Source organism: Mycetomoellerius zeteki, unplaced genomic scaffold (genome assembly GCF_001594055.1).
Source record: "Mycetomoellerius zeteki isolate Tzet28-1 unplaced genomic scaffold, Tzet1.0 scaffold318, whole genome shotgun sequence".
Lineage (NCBI taxonomy): Eukaryota > Metazoa > Arthropoda > Insecta > Hymenoptera > Formicidae > Mycetomoellerius > Mycetomoellerius zeteki.
The window spans coordinates 272447-293929 of NW_017257303.1; the positions used below are offsets into that span (position 1 = coordinate 272447).

At 32.4% G+C, this 21483-nt stretch overlaps 1 protein-coding gene across 1 annotated transcript in view; it reads left to right on the forward strand.

Annotated features, from left to right (window-relative positions):
* Positions 1-34: 34 nt before the first annotated feature.
* Positions 35-21483, forward strand: part of LOC108724979 (plexin-A4) — a gene marked incomplete at its 3' end in the record, with an annotated part of 43956 nt that continues 22507 nt past the window's right edge. Inside the window, exon 1 of the mRNA XM_018451724.1 lies at positions 35-354. The remainder of the gene's footprint in view (positions 355-21483) is intronic.

A 21483-nucleotide genomic window follows, 5' to 3' on the forward strand; every position in this document is an offset into this window, starting at 1 on the left:
CCGTAGCCGTGATTCACAGTCCGGGTCAGTTCGTCGAACGATCGTCGCTCCGTGCGGGAGGACGCGTGCGCGAGTGCCGCTGTGTGATCACGTGAGAGCAGTGCGGAGCAGTTCGATACGTTGGTTCGGTGGTGACTAACTCGCGTCCGTGCGTCGCGCATCGTGGTGTCGTATCTCCGGGCCGCCCTTAAATAGTGTACAGTGAAAATATATCGTAATAATCCACCAGCGGAGCGGATCGCGGGTTCAGTGACGTACCGAGGGATAATGTACAGGCGTGTCGGCGTGCGGGCCGCGGTCGAAGTTCCACGGAGAGACACGAAAGCCACCGACGGGCGCCAACACGCGTGACAGGTAAGACTTAACCTCCACCATCATGGTGCGTTGGGGCCTCGCGGTCGAAATTCTCGTCGAACGACTCCCCGACTCAACGGATATCTTTCGCGTAGGCGTGGTTTTTGCGATCCCTGCATATCGGACGGTACGATCGACGAGGGCGCTTCGGCCGAGTGAAACCATGAGGAAATCTAGACGAGGAGAAAAGTGGATAAAAGTTACAGTCACCAAAAGATAATTAAGCTTAATCGATCAGGTTTACACGTCGCCGATTCCTTTTGATCGCTCGGCCGTTTCGACACTCTAGAGAGGCAATTTAATTCTGTTTTGAATACAACCTTGTGGGCGAACCCCGGAGTCTTTTCTTTCGAAAGATCCAGCCTCTTTATCTCCGTTTTATTCTCAGGTATCGGTTTCACGCGTATAGCGAGTGTTGCGAGTCGATTATGGGGCATAAAAGACCGTTGCATTTTGCATTCGTCGGGGAGCCGGACTTCGTTTAACTCGATTCGAACGTATCTAGATACTTGCTGCGTCGGAAAGAAAGCGAGTCCACTCTGTTGTTTGAGAACATCGTTCCGGAGCAGCGGTTCTTAACCTCTCGACTCCCGCTGACTCTCATTGAATCACTACCGTAAACTAGATTCTATTCATTTTACAAATCATTATAGAAATTCAATGTTATTTTGAATTTTTCAACCGGATGATTCGGACATCCATGTAATTTTTTCACATTTTTAACGGATTTCAAATCGACTTCGGCAAAAATGTAGGAACGTTACTTGTTCGGAACTAAAGCCTACTTTAAATGAAAGAAGTTCCAGACAAAGGGAAGTATGAAATTGGAGATACATATTTTGTGCACTTTACTATTTTCCTATCTAATCTTTTGTAGCAAAAGGTTTTTTATTGTGATATTTAAAGATATTTCGAGTGAATTTTGAGAACCGCTGTTCTGCATTGAATTCTAAGTTGGAGATGGGGGGGAGGGCATGATGAAATTTTAAGCGTGACGCGAAGCTGTCTAAAGGCTGTTCGAAAGAAAGAAAACGATTAAAGAAAGGAGTATTAATGTGAAAACTAATTTACGAATGTTTAACGCGAATTTTTTCCTTCAATCGTTTTGCCAATTAAAAATAGTATAATACATTATTAAAATCGAAGTGTTGCCCTGTTATGAAATATAGATTAATAAGATACTGAACTTTCGAACTCTTAAATTTTTTGCGATATATACATTATGTTACGGCGGAAAGTGACTTAACAAGATTCATTGTAAAGGAGTGTTTTAGAAAGTATGTTTTGGCGTGTACTAAAAGAAAATAATGGCGGGCATTTGTCGTAGCATTGTGGACACGAAACGAAATAAAATAGCATTCTTACCAGCGATACTGTCTTATCTTATTATATTTTTATATCTGTTTGAACGTCAATATTCCGTTCTGTAGAATGCTCTAGAATTATTTCTTGCCTTTTTTTCTACGAACGTGTTTAGTCACCACTTTCTTTGCTATTATGCATTTTGTTTTATTTAATTTTTTTATATCATATATTTTTCTAAATTTTAAATCTAAAGCTTTGTAACATTTCGTGTAGAGATAATGCTTTTTGTTTTTGTTTTCGTTTCCCGGATTTGAGAATCTGGAATTATTCACTTCTCCTGATTATAATTTATTTATAATATAATTTTATGTATAATTTATTGGTAATTCAAATTTAAATAGGTACATCATTGTTTAGAGCGCAGTTATCATTTTTTCAAACTTATATATTCTAGTGTCTCTCAATGTCTAGTTATACAACACAAACGGCCATAACTTTGGTAGATATATATGTGGCTCCGATGTGATTATTATACAGCGTACATAATATGCGCATACGTTTGTTTCACGCAAAGAATATTCGAAATCCTACTATATTCCTTGTGTGGAATTGCATAATATGTTCTTGTCACTTTTGTGCATTTGCAATTGCAGACGCAGTCATCTTTGATATTTATAACATTTTACAACTAGTTTGATATATTTTATTTGCGTCGTACAAGCATGAATATACAGGGTGTCTCGTAAGTTTTTGCCAACCGCTTTTGTGTAGATAGAGCGGACTAAACTGAGTCGAAAAGTCCTCTATCATTTTGCAATTTCCGCAATAGTTAACGAGATATTAATTACTAAAAATTGCCGAATATTGGTCTTCAATAATTTTTTACTCAAATACTATCAACTTTACAGAAAAAGAGACAAAAATCATTTATTTTCTTCTCATAAAGTTCTGAGAATTTTTTTAGAATTTTTTAATACCGCATTTTCTCATGTTGGTAAAAATAAAGTAAAGAAAAGAAAGTAAAGTAAAGAAAATGCAGTACTAAAAAGTTGTTAAAAAATTCTGTAAAAATTTTAGAACACTATGAGAAGAAAATAAATGATTTTTGTCTCTTTTTCTGTAAAGTTGATAGTATTTGAGTAAAAAATTATTGAAGACCAATATTCGGCAATTTTTAGTAATTAATATCTCGTTAACTATTGCGGAAATTGCAAAATGGTAGAGGACTTTTCGACTCAGTTTAGTCCGCTCTATTTACACAATAGTTTGGCAAAAACTTACGGGACACCCTGTATATATAGTAATAAAATTAGTATATGTTTTACTATAATTAAGACAAAAACATTTAAATTATTGCATACGCGACAGCAAAATATTGACACATTTTTCAATCATTTTGCAATCATTTATCAATTATACAAAGGAAGGAAATTGCATTTTGGAAAGCATAAAAACATATCAATCGGTGTTCGATGCAATCGAAGTTCGTAATAAAATAATGTATTCAATGCGATTCGTAGCCGAGTATGCATACACAATGCGATTTCCCGGAATCGAAAACGAAATATTCATACGAGGAAAGATATTTCCACGAGACTTTAATATTTTAATATTGTTTCAACGAACAGTGTGAAATCGAGAATTTTTCAGAGCACAAATATATATATTACTCTCGTGTCGACTATGCACCAATACAGTCTTAACCTTTACTGCTTCATAGTTTGAAATATCGTCATATTTTGAGGCAAGGAATCCAATGAAATAATGAATTATAACTAATCTTACTCGGGAAAAGCTGTAAAATTTAAAAAATTGATCTCCGTCCTCTAAAGATTAATCCTCAAGGTTGTAAATCGATAGCAGTTTTTTAATATAAAAATGAAAAATTGGCGTATAATCAATGAGACATTGTCATCATTACAGAAAGTCATTACTGAGCATTACTGAAAAGTATAGATTAAAACATTATTATAACAATTAACGGATTATTTAAATATATCAAATAATGAACATTCATCGGGACGTTTTAATACTTGTTACTACAACAAATATTACTTTACAATGTTTAATTTTAATAATTAAATTACTAATTTTATTTATTAAATTTTATTTATTAAATAATTTTATTTTATCAAAATATATATCAATGTTTAATTATCAAGAAATATAAGATTGACTTACTATTGATTATTATTATTATTATTGATAATAACATGTTACATAAAAAAACTAACATTTAGAAAAACGTACTTTCAAAAAAGTTTACTTTTCGAGTTTGATTTTAATTTGTGTATTTAATTTTAAATATTAAATATCTACAAATAGAGTATTGATAACGAGATTTTTTCTGAAAGAATTACTGCAATTCTGAGAAATTTTTCTTTGAAAGGATTGTCTTTTTAGAATACTTTATGTACAGTAACGTTTTCGGGGTTCCTGCATATGCATTTGACTTCTTGAATCAAGCCGAAAACAAGCTATTCAGACGCAGATAGTAAAGTCGTTCTTCGCAGTTTAATATTTCAGTATTCTCTCGCATTGCAGATACGGAGAATTTTCGGAGCACGCGTGAATATTTCACGAGTTCTATGTTTCGGAGCTTGTGATAAAATAATTCTCGCGCTCATGACAAGATAACGCAGTTTTCACATTCGCGTTTCGAATATAATACGCAATACGTATTTCGCGGAGAATCGAAAACAGAAGGATCCAAGGAGGCAGGACGGGACGGAATGGGACGAGAGAACGTTCACCGGGACGTTTTAATACTTTAATACCGTTTCGGGATACAAACGCGAGTCCGGGAAATATGTCGCTTAGCGTCGTCGTCGTCGCCGCGACTCGCGCCCCGAATTTATGCGGCCAGTATTCTTCCGTACGGTATTCCATTGCGTATATATCATCCCTGAGTCTGGAGCGGTGAATCGTGTGTAATCCACCGTCCTTGTAACGGCCACAACGCGCTCTTTATTCCTCCGTCCACTGCACAAAACTGTAGCATTTTCGAGCGGTTTGTACTACTTCAAGCTTGAAGGCTCATTGCTTCGCGAAACGTTAGACCGTTTTCAGAGAAAGTAGATAAGCTCCGCCTCTGTGTCAACAGTGCCTATACAGGATGTATTTTCCTCGGAGTCTATCGTGAAGGTAAAAGTAAACGATGATACGTGGTCAGCTCCAACATTTTTCTACACAAACTGCAGTGTTTGTGAGATAACTCTTGTTTAATAAATTAAAAAACTTGGATATAATTGGCATATTTAATAGAATGATTTTAAAAAATGTTGAAAATTCTTGCTTTTTAATGTTTTAGGTAAATATATTTAAGATTATATAAGTCTTAAAGATATCCGGGTAAAATCAACAGAATAAATCTGTAAATCTTAGCTCTGCTTACACTGAAAAAAAGTTTACTAAGTTTTAATAAATATTTATTTCTCAATAGTACTAACGAAATATTTGCTAAATGTAAACATTTATTTGATTTAAGTATAATAATATTTTTTTTTATTTTGAGTAAATTTTTATTTATTGTAAGTAAATATATTTCGTTAGTACTATTGAAACAAATATTTATTGAAATTCAGCAAATTTTTTTTTCAATGTAAGTAAATACATTTTTGAGAAATTCTGTATAATATTTTGTGAAATCGTGGGTGAGCGGAAATGTATTATTTTACTAGTAAAGTAACTTAAGTTACACCACTGTTTACGGACTATTTAAAGATGGACAGGCTGGATAATGGAGAGATATACATCATCCACAGACTCGTGTACGAATAAGGTGCAGTTCTGAAATGAAGTGTTTGTTTGTATGTGTGCGTGTGCGTGAGTACTTGACTATATGTATGAATGTGTATGAGAAAGAAAAGAATCTATTGATGGGAATTGACGTAGCGTCTGTGTTATCCTCATGGTATAAGCGTCTTTCTGACTTTAGTAATTCTACAACGAAAAAGTTAGTTCTCTCGTTAAGGGCGACGATATTGCAGTGTTAACAGCATAGTCATGCCGCACATAGTATAGAGAAATGCACGGAAACGACGTAATTATAATCTCGGGAAGTATAGCACTATCGCTGGTTGGATTTCGTTTCTTCGCAGGAAGAATATTAAGGAGCAATGTCGTTATATAATGTGTCGTTCGAATAGATAGGTACTCGTTTTAATAAAGTGGAAGAAGAATATACGAAATCACGGAATATAAAAACGAACATACAATTAAATAGTAACAACATTTCATGATTATGTAAGAACATATTTTAAAAAAATTTTTTTAATTAGTTTATTTTCTAGTAAAAAAATAGGTTTTCCCTTTTTCTAAGAAATTTAATATTTTGAGTTGTCAATTTTGTAATAAAAGAATAATAGTAAAAGTCGATTTTTTAAATATAAATAGCTTGTAAATTTCCATCTCTTAAGAATTAGTTGCAAATAAAATTTTACAGATGAATGTGATTGAATAATATTAATTTATTCTACTTTTTAAAGTGAATTTTAACGGAACTTTCCGATCTTACGAACGAAATTGATTAGGTTAACTCAAGGGATATATCCGCTAAGTTTATTCAAACGTTTTAGTAGTACCCGTGAATACTTGATAAGCGAACGCGTCATCTGGAGTCGGCTTTATAACGGCGAGGCGCATAACCACGATGAATGGACAAGAGGCGGGGGAGGGTAAGCTGAAAGTATGAATGGGTTAATCAATTTATGCAGGCGTAGTCTTTGCCCGCATCCCGACCGTCGCGTCGTGGGATCAAAAATTTTTAGCTGCGGACGGCGAATGCTGTATGAGAGAGAAGGAGGTGTGAATGTATTAAAGAGAAATCTGATAGCGAACGTGTGCTGCCAATTAGCGATTAAAACTAATTTATTTAATAAGAATAATTTCAATATATTAAATATGAAAGGTAGGTACACGCAAAAAATGGTCTTGCTGAAGTATCAAAAAATTTAAATACATATAATAGATACAGATGAAAAAATAATTTTATTAAATTATCAAAGTAATTATATAGGACGCTCCAGTTGCTAGAATATTAAAGTTTTTTGTAGCATTTTTTGTAGCTCATTATATTTGAATTTTTTACATAATTATTTTGATATAGTCCAATAAAATTATTTTCAAATTTTTAATTAGCTAAATTTTTAGATATTTTAACGCAAAATCATTTTCTCTGTGTAAGAAGTAGATATGTACCTGCGATAAAATGAAAGGAGATGTATAAGTTTAAAGATAATCAGTTTTAAAAATAAATTCAGTTATACAGATGGAATATCTTCTTTATCTAGAAAAGTTAGAGATTCTTATTGTTTGCAATATCGAAACAGTCAGAAAACTGTTTTGATTATTCGGTTTTGATTTCTTTTACTAGTCGTTTTAATACACTTTAGCATTTCGCTTTTTCCGTAAAATAAATGTTTAGATACATCTTTCCGTGTGCAAGATAGCGAGCGTCGGTACGTAATACTTTCAGAGCACGTTCCTCGATAAACGACATTGTGCCAGCGCGAGGTTAAGCGACACATTGCCCTAATTGCATGTAACGTGATCTCTATCTTTCGTAACGGTACTCTTGGTCGATTCGCTTAATAAAAAAAAATTTTGTTACGGCGAACCGTCAATCCTGTCATGCTGCCAGAATCACGAACGTATCGCGCTATCGACGATAGCAAGAAAGCAGCCGTGAACTCGCGCGAGTGACTGGTCATTGAATCATTCGCACAATAATCCACGCTTGCACACCCGCGAGGCGCTCGACCATATTGTTACATGTGCGACGGTGCATCTATACTCTACGTCGTGTACTGTTTCGCATGTATGTATGTGTATATATCATATCACGACGCCCGTGCGCGAGTAAAGCCGGTTCCGCTCGCCAAATATGCGTCTGCCCGAGGCGGATATCATATCACATAGATGGTGTAAGATATGTGACTAAGATTGGCGAACGCTTCATGTATGGAATATCTTAAAATCTTCGTTCACGACATACAATACTAGTTCAATATAATAGAATATAATATACACACACGGAGAGAATTTTTTCTTAGAGTTTACCCTGAAAATATGATAGTCGTGGGACAACATTGTATTTCGAAGAATTTTTTTTAATGTAAATCTCTCTCATTCATTAATAAAACTACAATAAAGTATAAAATAAAGTTTGATTAATTTTATTGAAGTGCATGGTAAAAAAATTTTTAAAATATTGTATTGTACCACACTATCATATTTTCAGGGTAAATTTTAAAAGAAAATTCTCTCCATGCATATATATGTATATATACTATATATGATATACATGATGTAGTATAGTAAATATAATCGTAAATTAATCACGGAAAGAATAAAATAAAGAATAATTTTGCTGAAATATATAAAAAAAGTAGATACGTATCTGAGAATAAATGTTGTTGGACCATCTAGCTTTATATAAGAAAGTCAAGCACGATGAATATACTGCAAAAAGTTCCGACATTTTAGCAACAAGTTTGACGTCCTACGTAATTATTTTCATAGTCTAACAAATTTATTTTTAGATATGTATCTAGCTAAATTTTTATATATTTAAACAAAACCGTTCTTTTCGAGCATATATGTCACACTAATCATATACATATACGTATATGTGTATGTAAATAGTTTAATTAATTTTATATTTTCGAATGTCGTTTAATTTTCCATTTTAAAAACCTATATTATAGATGTAAGATCCTAGTAGAAATTTAACAATTTTGTTTTTGTTATGTACACGCGATAAATCTGTCGACACTGAAATCTTACATTTACATTCCGTCAGATGCGTCATGCGTCGAGAAATTACACATCCGACAAGTGTGCGTTCGAGAATTCTGCTCCGTTTGTCTTTATCTTTCTCATTATCGATATGCTAATCAAAAGGTAGACATGAGTGCTGTTCTATAAATAGATCGACGGCGTTGCGTGTACAAAATCTGAAATGAACTTGCACACGAGGTTGCGAATTATTCGAGACAATTGATGAAGCTGATAATAATTGAAGATATTTCTCTATATAATTTTTAAAATTGAAAAAATATAAATTGAGTACTGATCAATATCAATATATCACACAACATAATCTATACTTTTTTTTATTAGAAAAAAATGCAAAATTCGATTAGGAGTACGTCTTCAATTAAAAAAGGATTGGAATCATCATAATTACATAATTTCTTCCTTAAAATTATTAATTACAACTTAATATAAATTACACACACCCACATATACTTTATATATATTCTTTAGTTGACCTTTTCTTCCGAGAGAAGTGAGATTGGTATAGAAAAGAGGTAGACCCATGACAAGGTTATAATCTTCCATACAACGTATAGAGGCGTAATTCTGCGAATTTGAACCTTCCTTATAATTATCTCATTCCGACTCGTTTATCATCCTGCCAATCGGGATAAATATTCAAGGACATTATGTAAACGATTTATCGTTTTCATTTCGGTGCGCTTTAATTTCGTCACTGCATACATTCCGTAACACATTAAATACGCATTAATAAACGTGTATCGATCTTAGGTATGGTACGTTAAATTTCATGCCATTTAGATACGGTTTCGATGACAGATATGTTATTATCCCTTAGTCAGTAGCATACAACATATATTATAAATCACGGTTTGTGCTGAGCCTAACTATTTCGTTTAATATTTATTTCTTTTTTCAGGCATGTCTTTATTTAGCAAGTATTTTAATATCCTCGTTAAATTATTATTTAATGAGAATATTATATTATAAAAAAATTTGACTGATATTGTAATTACATATTTTATGTTCTTTGTGTTTGTTTTTCATGTTAAAAATATTTTGGTATTTTATGTTTTAACATTGATGTATACAGGGTGATCAGCATGGTTACCACACTGAAAGAACGGTTTTATTGATGTATCTAAAAATTTAGCTACATACTGATCTAGAAATAGTTTTGTTGGATAATCAAAATAAGAAATTTCAAATATGATGAGCAATGCTGCAAAACATTTTGACGTTCTAGCAAATGATTTGAGTTTTCTACATAATTATTTTGATGGTCCAACAAAATTATTTTCAGATTTGTATCCATAGCTAAATTTTTTATACTTTAGTAAAATCATTCTTACCGAGCATCTTTCGATCAGTGTTCTATTGGAAATCGATGGACTCTTCTATCAGAGATTAGCATATTCATAGAAACATTTGTTTTTCCTTTTTATCCAAGAATATGCTCATGAAATTTATGTCTACGCGCATTTACAACACGCAATAAGTAACTACATATGTTTGTAAGTTATTAAGCATTTTGACTTTATTTTATATGAATTTTTACGGATCACGCACTAATCTGGAATTAAAAACAAAAAGGAATATTCTTCCCGGTTGAAACGCGAAACGTGAATTCACATGCGTAGTCCATTTCTACATTTTCGTACAATTAATACCATATGCGCTTTTTTTCTTGTTCTCAGTTTTTCGAGAGAGAAAAAAAGAGGATGGTCAGAGCTATTAATCTTCGTGCAGACCAAATGTGTTACAAGTGGTTTAAAATTCAAACGATTTCAGAGTCTCTTTTCTGTCTCTCGTTTGAAGGCCCTCTTAGAGATAAATATGTCTTTCGTTCCTTCATTCTGATAATAACGACCGGACCTCCTTTTCCGAGGCCTTTCTCTTCGAAGAAACGTAGAAAAAGAGGATGTATACATATTTTCTTTTGTCCTCGCCGAGGCTGTCTCGACGATTTCGCAATGAACGTGCGAAGTCAAATTAGCTTTTGTCGAGACCAGCAACGACGATTCCTCTTTCTCTCTCTTTTTGTCTTTTGGTGGCCTGTTCGTTTACCGCTTTACTTAATTCACCGTCATTATAGACCCTTTGTCTTTCTTCCTGGAACTCGTTTCGGACCCATCTCGATGGGCCCAGTGAGAGCGAGACGATCTTGCGAAAACGATCGCATTCTTGATCCTGTTTGGACCTGACGGGTTGATTTTAACCTTGAATTCTTCGAGTGTTGTTGAAATAAAGCCTTTTTGAATGCTTAAATATTTATGTAACTTACAGAGAATTTTTTAATTTTATTTTTATATGCTTACATGAGTTTTCGAGTTTTTCTAAATCGGTTTTGAATATACTCGTATGATTACGATGTATATTAAAAAGAAAATATAAAAAATATTTTAATTTTTACGAAAGAAATACAATTATCTATTATTAAATTTAGCTATTATTATCTTACAAACAATTCATGTAGTAATTTTGTGAAAGTATATATAAGTCAATATAAATTTATATAGAAAAATGCAAAAATCTTTTTAATGCATGCGTGCACATAAACTACATAAAACTACATAAACACAACCTTTATTCTACGTTAACGACTTTGCGCTGTAGAGAAAACCGACATGTGGAAATATAATTATCTTTCGCTGCTACCACATGTAACATGATCGTAATAACGTGTCCAACTCAATCATAATGATTCTTGCGATACGATGATTATTTCTACAGCAGCGGCTTAAGAAACGTTAATTGAGTAGAGTTTTAGCATTAGAGCGACCTTCGTCTTTGACACACTGACATTGCAAGATAATAGTGATTCAGTAATAAGATTAACCATCGTGTTTGCGAATTTTTCAAACGACATTTCTCAAGACATGAACAGTCATTACTATATGCTGCTAAGAGTTCGGCGAGAAAGAACACAACTTGTAATTCCAGTCATCAACTTTCTCTTTTAAAAAACCGCAGTTTTTTCAAAAAGATATCTCTTTTAAATGAGTTTATCCATTATGAATTGAACAAAAATAAAATGTGTAATTACATATCTTATGTATATATGTTTGATATATCTATGGTATTTTTCTAAAATTTACAATATGAAATTGTTACCTCAGTTTGATACATTAAAATTTTCATATATTTTTGTTGGTATTTCATTTTTACATATTTTTATTAATTTTAAATTTGTGACAAAAATATGGTTAAAAAATGATCATTGAATGAAAAGCTAATTTAATCTTGTTAACGCCATTTTAAAAACCATATTTATATTTATTTGCGCCCATTTCTTTCTCTCTCTCTCTTTCTCTCTTTCCATCTGTCTATATCTCTCTTCCTTTCTCTCTCTTTTTTATTTTTGTAGATACTTTGAAATAACTAACAATATAAATCGTATTGTTTACTTCTTAAAGTTATTGTTTTTTAAATTTTGTAAATTGACTAAGAAAGCAGCTTAATCGTTTCTTGATACAGCATAATAAATTATTTTTTAATTAAAATTTTGACAAAGTATATTGTTTTAAATAGAAAATCGCGATGTGTATGTTTTATCTGTTAATATTTTTAGAAATTAATTTTTTGATATTATTTATATCTTTGATTTTTCAAAGCTATATATATTTTCAAGTGACATACGTTAAAATGAAAGAAGTCAAGATATATAATAAATGAAACAATGACAGTTTCTTAATCTTATCAATGGATATCAGAGACAATTGTCAAGATAATTTTATTTTTCAAAACAAATAAAAATGTTTCCGAATTACAAACTACGTTTTTTCTTCTAATGAAATTCTCCCGGACCTTCGGTGTTTTCTTCTTTATTAAAAGTCGACTCAGGAAGAGTCGGTCTTTAATAATTGACAAGAGAAACAAGTTGGTGGAAAGGTGTTTCTTAGCAACGTGTTTTACGTGTTAATCAAACGCGCGATCAGCCTCACCTGTCGCGCACAACAGCGGAGAAAGGGAAGTAGGGGTTGACTTTCTATCCGCGACATCGGGCGTTTCTCATCCTGGGAAGTTTACCTTGGTGATAAAACGGCCTCTTGGCGTGGCTACGCCGAGCAAATTGCGGGACGGAATGTTGCTGCTCCGTTTTGCTCTCGGGGAAACTCCGTGTTAGAATGGCCTCGGATCCTTCCATCCACGTGGATCCTCGAATAAAAGAGTCGACCAGCTGTAAAACGGCGAACCGTTATTACGACGAGAAGCAAGGAAATGGAGGGAGGGAGGGGAAGGTGGTGGTTTGGGCGCTATACCGAAGCCGTCATCCTCGGACGATGTTATACTCGGTAACTCACAGTCCGTGACCCTTTTTCTTTTTCTTTTTTCTCCCTTCTTCGTTTGCAAGGGTACAAAGCGAACTGGTGAGTGCGAAGATCAAACGAATCGCGATGAACCGTATGACATTTGAAGATAATAGCAAAAACATAATCGTTAAATGAATGACGTTCAACACGCGCTGCTACTTTTATTGTAACGTTCGCATTAGTAAAAATAATAAAAACTTTATGTAACAGAACTGTCAGTAAATGTAATAAGAGAAACTTTAAATTATTTTTATATAAATTTATATATTTATATATTGTCGAAAAAGAAGATTAAATAAAGCAACGCCAATAATTGTATCTCTTATTCTTTTTTTATCTTTGATAGCAAATACGTTATGATAAAGAATCAGCTTACCGTGTTTATGATGTTCTGGCTTTCATTGGATTTTATTCACAGTGAAAGAGAATACTCTTTTGACATCCTTTTGCCTTTCATCTCGCGTTGTCGCGTAAAGAGAGAAGGAGAAATTGAAATAGATGGACAGAGTGAGAGCGCGAGGATCAAACGAACGCAAATTATTTCCGCTTCCAAACGAAATAATCCCGTCCGTATCGTCGTCGTGGAAACAACGAAAAGCAATTTTCTCCGCAAGTACGAAATAGTTACGGTGGATCTATACTGGGGTTCCGTTTTAATACCAGCTCGGCACTGTATGTGCAAATGAACTCAGTTGCCTCAAAGAAATCATCCTGCGATTTTACTTTATCTGATCGTGGTCTATTGTATCCGCACTTTAATATTTATTTCTATTATAATCTCTTTGTAAGTAAAGTTTTCAATACTCAATAAAATCGTGTTTTTGCATCATGCCTTTGCAGATATGTGATTGGAAATAATCTATTATCCGCATAAAGGAATAGTATCCGCATAAAGGAATAATAAGTGTTATAAAGAATTTTTTGTCATAATTTTGTATTGCAGAATTTTGAGAAAAATTATTCACTTGTACATAGGACTTTTACACTTAAAATACTCATATTTGAAATTATATTTTCAGACAATTAAATAAAATTTTATCTACTTTTTATTCTTTTATTTAATTTACCTTTTTCTGTAAACATTTACTTATTTATTCTTTTTAAAGTGCAAAAAGAGTTACGAGAGAGAATCTTCTTGTCTTACTCTTGCTTCCCCCCTCTCTCTCTCATATTATACATATATATGAAATCACCTTGATATCATATATGATATCACCTTGTATAATATAAGATTGTGATATAATATAAGATTGTGATAGACGACGAAATATTTCTACGACTACGTCATGCGCAGTATTAGCGAAATTACTGTGGTTATCGGGGGCGTAATTAAGACAAATTACTGGCATACGGATGATGTTATTTTTGCCTGCCACAAAGTTGCGCGACTAGTTGCACTTATTATTACAAGGCTGTCGTTAAATAATAGATCTGTAGATACTGACTACGTCATTATCGTAATATTATACTTCGCTATTTTCTCTCTGTCTCTGGCTAATTTCGAGAGGAAATTTACAAATTGTGATTTGTAATATTTTTTTCTTCTAAAGAGCTCTTGGTCTCTTCTCGCGAGATTTCTCTTTTGGAAGAAATGAACGAACTTGCACTGATTGGATCGATCGAAAAGACATTACTTTCTATTACTGAAACTTTATCCATTTAGTCCGAATTTAACAAAGTTCCTAGTTTGCGCTGCCTTATTTCGATCGGCACGAAAATCAATTTTAATATAAATTTCAATTATTCCACCAAAATTATTTATAGGATATGCGACTACTATACTTACCTTTCGTGTAATTTTGATTTATTTAATATAACGGACCTGAGTCTTTAAGATTTTTTAGATTGTGTTAATTCTTTAGTATTAATTTTTATTGTTTAAACTTGTATTTATTATATAATTGTATGTTTTTTTTCTTTATCTATTGTAATAGACATTTTATGTACACATGTAAATAATTAAAAAATAATATTTTCTTTTTTTTATTTCACTGAGAAAAATGTTCTCATTAAACCTACAAAAGAATCCAACAAAAAAGGCATTTTGATGAAACTAAACAGAATTTTTTATTATTAACAACAACAATAACCATTATATTTTATGATAAATAAAATTGTATAATAAATAAAAATTTAACCAATAAAAATCAATGCTGAAGAATTAAGATTATCTGAAAAAATCTCAATGACCCAAATTCCGTTATGTTAATAAAGCAAATTTATTTACAGTTCTAAAAATGAGAAATAATTTTTTAAAGCGCAAGTTTTAAAATGCAATGAGAATACGTGTCCAAAAAATACACGTGATTCTTTATGCATTTTCATTCCTCTGTATACTTAGTGGTGCACGGAATATTAGACTAAGCTATTCTAATCGTTGATGGAAAGAATCGCGTGTCGCCGCTTCCCGTCACGCGCTGATGCCGCTGTGAACATAGCATAAGGGCACTAAGACGGCGGAAGTGAATGTAAATATCTGACGTTGCTCGTCGAAATTCCAAAGAAGTAGTGTCATTAGCAACTAACAATATATATAATGTAGAATATCCCAAAATATTAAAAAAAACTCTTTACATGAAAAGTTAAAAAAATTTTTGTTATTAACTTTATTATTTCCATGTAATCCATTTCATCGTAATCCATTCATTATGACTACAACGTGCACTGAAAAAAAAATATCTTAATTTCAAAGAAATTTTCATTGATCCAAAGTAATAATTTGTTTGAATACGAACAAAGAAATATTTCTTTGAAATTAAGATATTTTTTTCTCAGTGTGTTTTATGCTTATTTTTTTATGTTACACGTCTTATCAAAATTAATATTAGTTTTATTATTATGCAAAGTATTAATTTAGATACATAAATAATTACCTGAGTTTTCTAGTTTGTAGTTTACTATAATAATAATAAGGGTATTCTTGTGTTTTGGACAAATTTAAGCAAATTCAATATTTTTGTTTACAATAATAGATATCTAGATGGAATTCCAAATGGAATTGAATAACCATAAATGGACTAGATATTTCTATACAAAGTAGGTGTTTCTTTAGTGTCTATATCAGTGCGAATTTGTCTGAATTATCCGCAGTTACCGATAATATAGGGGACATTATCGTAAAACTACTGTCGGCTGATGCAATTTTCAATTTCTCTCAGTCTTCTTGCACAGCTATTCGCACGTCAAATTTTTTTGTTGCACAAGCCAACCACGAGCTTCTTATGCTCACGTCAATATTATTTCTTGCCAGTTTCCAACATCGGGAAAACCAATCAACGAAAAGCTGAAAAGAAAAGTCGTATTATTGAAAAGATTATCTGTATCTTGGAGCTTTAATTTATTTTCTTTTCCTTTGTTAGGTATTTCTGTTAGTCGAAGCTATAACTATTTGCGAGATTATTGCTTTCTTTTACCGTACAATACTTGAATGCGAGATTTCTGGCGTCCTGCTTTCTAGAATACAAAAGTGGTGTTTTGTCGTTGATTGGCTATGGATGGGTTCTCTTCCTTATTGAGATGGTAATCATGGAAGCGTCTAACATTTTGAATTGATGTTTCTGTATCTCTTTTCGCAGTAATTTTTACCAAAGCCTAAGCAAATCATCGTATAAGTGTAAATTACGTATAATGCACGTATTTTTTATGAAAAAGGTTCTAGTCTAGATATAATTTTAATGAAGAGAGAAACATTTGTAGGATTTATTCATTTTCTTTTTCGTATCGCCAAAATTAAAGAAAAGATACATATACATATCCAGATTTAGGGGGATTTGTAGACTTAATTTCCGCAGTGGAATCCGTTGAGATTACAGCAGTGAGCAAATTTTCCCAGACTTTCACAAATCGAATGCAAATCACAGACTTCTTGGTCTCATGTAAGAAATAATACCAATCACTTAGCCACGGAAAACCGTTAACTCGATTCTGCGAGCCATTATTTTACTTCGGAAATACCGGATTCCGAGAAATTATATGTTCGAAAGTGCTTTGCGAGACAAATATCAGAGTTCATGTTATAGCAAGTGAAGAGTCTCTTGCCTCTTTATATATTGCAATCCCGTCCAAGACCTTCGGTGTATGTATTTGGCGAGAATCTGTACTTAATATCCGTCCTGAGTAGCAATAATGTTTGTTATTCTGGCATCATCAATGGAATGCAAATCGCAACAAATGTTTAGCTTCATGCAGCATAATAACAATCGCTTATTGTTGGTTGTAGCATGGAATCATTACTCGATTATGCTATTTCTACTTGAAAAACTTAATACCCTTGAATATTATAAGCTTGAAAACACTTTACGAAACAAAATATCATGCAGCTGTATCCCTTTTACCTTGTAATTCGTTTCGAGACTCTTGAACTATCTTAAACTTAATTCGTGAGAACTCGAAGCGAAAAATCGCAGACTTAATACCCTGGCTGAAGTGTTGTGTTTGTTAATCTTGAATATCAGTCGAATGCAAATTATGACAAGTGTTCGGTATATAATTATATTTGATGCTAACGGATAAACATTTCGAAAATTTAACGATTTGAAAACATTTTGAACAGATACAATGAAACTTTTAAGATAACTTAAAAGAATTGTAAAGTATTATTAACAAGATTACATAAAAAAATAAAACATCGTACGTTAAAACACGGTCATATATCGAATTGAATTAAATCTTAAAATTTGATTTAGATTTAATAGCTTGAATAGATTGAATTTATTAAGGTAAATGACACAGTAGAGTGAATTGTAAATAATTATATTATCAGCTGTTAATTTAGCATATAATTTTATAATTTTATAAATATAGTTAAATAATTTTTAAATAATTAAATAAATAAATATATCTTTTTTTATGATATCGTGATAATAATTAAAACATATTAGAAAATCGGTTATATAGTTCATTCATATCCAATGGTTTCAATTATCTTATTCGAACTTACACCGTTTAAAATGAATTAAGTTTCGAGTATAGCGTTTTACCGAAGTTCAGTCAGGAAGTTGAACTATCGCTTCATTGCCATTCCATCCCCCAAGGCCTTCGAGTTATTCTTGAGTCAAGAAGATCCGAGGACTTAATCTCCGTCGCGAAGCATTATAATCTGTCTTGTTCTCAGAATATAAATCGAATGCAAATTGCCAAGCGATTTTCCGAGCGATTCAGGAAATAATACCTATCGATTAGCGGTGTTGAGTGCCGTTGCATGATTACCCGCAGTCTCTTGGGAAAACGAGTGATTCGCGTTGCTTATCGAACGGATCGATCATCATCGTCGTCAAAAAGATTCAATAAAACGGATACGCACGAAAGATGGTCTACCTTGATTTACCTTACGAATCTTGTCAGAAGCACCGTTCTTTCTTACGCTGTGCGCTTGTTGTATTAGTCATTTATTTATGTGAGAAAATCAATGTATGAGAATTTAATTATTTTCAGCTCATAAAACGAGAAACGAGCGTTCTGTCGTATGCGCGAAACAATTACACCGAGACGTGTTACGCATTACGACGATTTCTTTCGCCAAGCAAAACAGTTATCGCTAAGAAAACTGCACGTTACGAAACGCTGCAGGAATAAGTACTTTGCCGAGAATAATGCGGTGACTCGAATGCACATGCGAAAAACGCATACCTAGGGTGTTCGGAAAAAAAAGGAAAAAGCAAAAAGCTTACAACTGATAAATGAGACTATTTATCTGCTTATCTTTCTGATAATTTTAAAGACAGTATATTGAAGAAAATGTTCTGAGAAGCAACAAAAGGAGATTGGCAAATTCCACATTTTTTGAATAAAGTCCATGCCAGTAAAAACCAGTATTTTTTCTAGAGACAACGGCAAAACTTTTGTATTAAAAATAATAAAATAAATTCAAATCAGAAAATTTTGTCATCGATATTTTAATTCAGTAAATATCTCATTTCAATAGATATCCTATTATTCTAGTTTAACGTTAATGGAGGGTGCTTTTCAATTTAAGCTTTATCCAGAACAATATCTGTGATAGATTAGGAATCGACGTAATAAATAAATTAGTTTTTTGTCACAAGATATTGGTATTGAATGATAAACGCGAACTAGATCATACTGATAAAAACATTTAATTCTGTTAGTATTATGTTTTTCTCATCAATTTAAAAGTTAATATAAAATTAATTAACTTGAATTAAAAAATATTTTGTTATAGGTATTTTGTGTGTTACTATATATTGATTCGTTTTATCTTTTTTTAAACTGTGATTAGTATAATTTATTAATTAAAGCAAAAATACCTTTTAAATATTAAAGCAAAAATATATTTTTAAAATATGTATATATAAATATATTTTAGTATTAAATATTAGTTACTTTTATAGTTTTTGTCAATTTATTCTGTTGGGTAAAGTCCGAGACAGTAAAATCTGGAATTTACCATGGTTTTTTTCACCTACTTTTTCCGGCTAATCCTGAACAAAAGGACCCAACAAGAATAGTATTTTAGTCAGACCGAATAGAATTTATGGTTATTATATAACCCGGAAATTCTGTTTAGGTATTCTACCCAAAATGCCATTCTTGTCAGTCTCTTCTTTTATTGGTTTAATCAGAACATTTTTTACAGTGGATGATCACATTTTAATGGAATGTTGTTACGAATTATTACGTTATTATTATTATCTGTATTATTTAATTTATTGCAAATATTTATATTATACACACACACATACATCCACACACACACAGAGTAAGCATTTTTAGAGTTGATACATGAAAAATTTTGAAATAGTTTTAAAAGAAGTCACGTAACGAGATAATTTGAGTATATGTTCTTTTATTTAATTGGCCGACTTTTAACATTTTTTATGTATTACATCCTTTTCACACGATAACTATGCGTCATATATGGTATAATAATGTGCTATCGCAGTCATGTTCTGCGCATATTTTTTAAAGTTCTCATGAATCGTGACAAGGCATTTTGTATCTTTTTAAAGACTAACTAATACGAATGGACCGCGGCGATCGAATATGGTAATTAATTAATTGGAGAGAATAGTGTGGATGACAATCGGTAGCCGCCGATGTTAACAGGAGTATTCATCATTCTTGCATACTTTTTGTATGCCTCACCCTCGTATATCGTACTTTCTCTTTTTTCATCTTTACAGTGCCCTTACATACCAGAAATCTCGTTCACAGATCCAGATTGCAATAATCAGATGCTATTTTCAAGAAATCTTGAAATGATGATCAAGATAATCATGTGACTAAAATTGTCTTTCTCGTCGCAAGAATTATTTTTCTGTGTCGTGAGAAGAATATTTTTGAAATCTCAAACTCGAATACGCTAGACACTACTTTTTAATGCTTCGTTCAACTTGTTAATTGGCGTGAATTATTATGAACGGAGATCACAAGTGCCGCGCGTGTAATGTAGATATGTAGATAAAGATGAAACGAAAAGATAAAGTAAGAATTACTGATAAAATTCTAGATTAGTATGGAGCATACATTCACGTAATTCTTAAAATATTTAGTATGAGCTCTATACGTAATTTTTTAAGACTCGACTAAGCGACACACACACACACACAACAGAAGTCTGTTCTTTTTAGTTAAAGTTCTTGCACGGTTCATCTTCTTTTTCTCTCCACGTTGGAGAGAAAGAGAGAAAAAATGAATCGTGCAAGTTCAGCTAAAAAGGACAGACCTAAAGATCCTGAGTGAATTATGTATATGTATTATGTTTTACATGAGATCGAGTTTGATTTAAAATTCTCGATTTGTTTCTCTTAATTGATCTGAAAATATTACATGTACCATATACATATAAGTCTGATATTGAACTAATTAAGTGCTATATACACATATATTATATATAAAATCTTGCTAACCTATTACCTAGTATTCTAGCTTTCTAAATGTATATTAACAAGATATTTAAAGTTATAATTTAATTTCTTTTGCATAAAAATCATTCAAGATAATCAAGAAATACAGTTTATACTTCAGTCTCAAAATTTACTTATGGAAAAATATGATATATTTTTTTAATTACAGTTCGAAGTCTTTAAAATTTTTCTTATTCATTTTGTAATTAATTTTTTTGTGTAATTAATAATAAGTTCATGCAAAATTCATTGTGATCTTTGAAATGTCATACGATTTATATTTGCTTTGTAACCAATTTTGAATTGACTGAAAAACCGTCGATTTGGCGATTTAACCTCGGAGCGAGATGTATTCAGCGAGGTCGTTCGACGTTCCCGATAATCGATCCGTTACACACCGGTAACAAAGTGCACGCTCACCAACGGCTCAGAGCCGTTGAACTTGTTAAGAATGAGATTTCGTTCACACCGCCTTGCCGGCACCGGAATCAATAAAGAGCCCGGCGAATTGAACTGGGTTAATACAAAAGCAGAGCGGTGCGATTCGCGGTGCGAGAGCTCCACTCCGTTCCATCCCATGTACGCGCGAGCCTATTCTCTGCTCCTGCTCTTTTTACCGGCGCATGTAATGGATTACACGATTTAATCCGCTCTGTATCTCGCGTGTACAATTCTCAATTGATGTCTTCCCCGCCCTCTCTTTCTCTTTCTGTTGTTATTATTATCATTTACGGTATGCGATCTACAAGTGTTTGTAGACGCGTTATTACTCGGAACATTATGAATGTGTTTCAATCACAATAAGCATTTTTTATTTTTATTATTGAAAAGTAATTATGTTGATTCATTCATGTAAAGATTTTAAT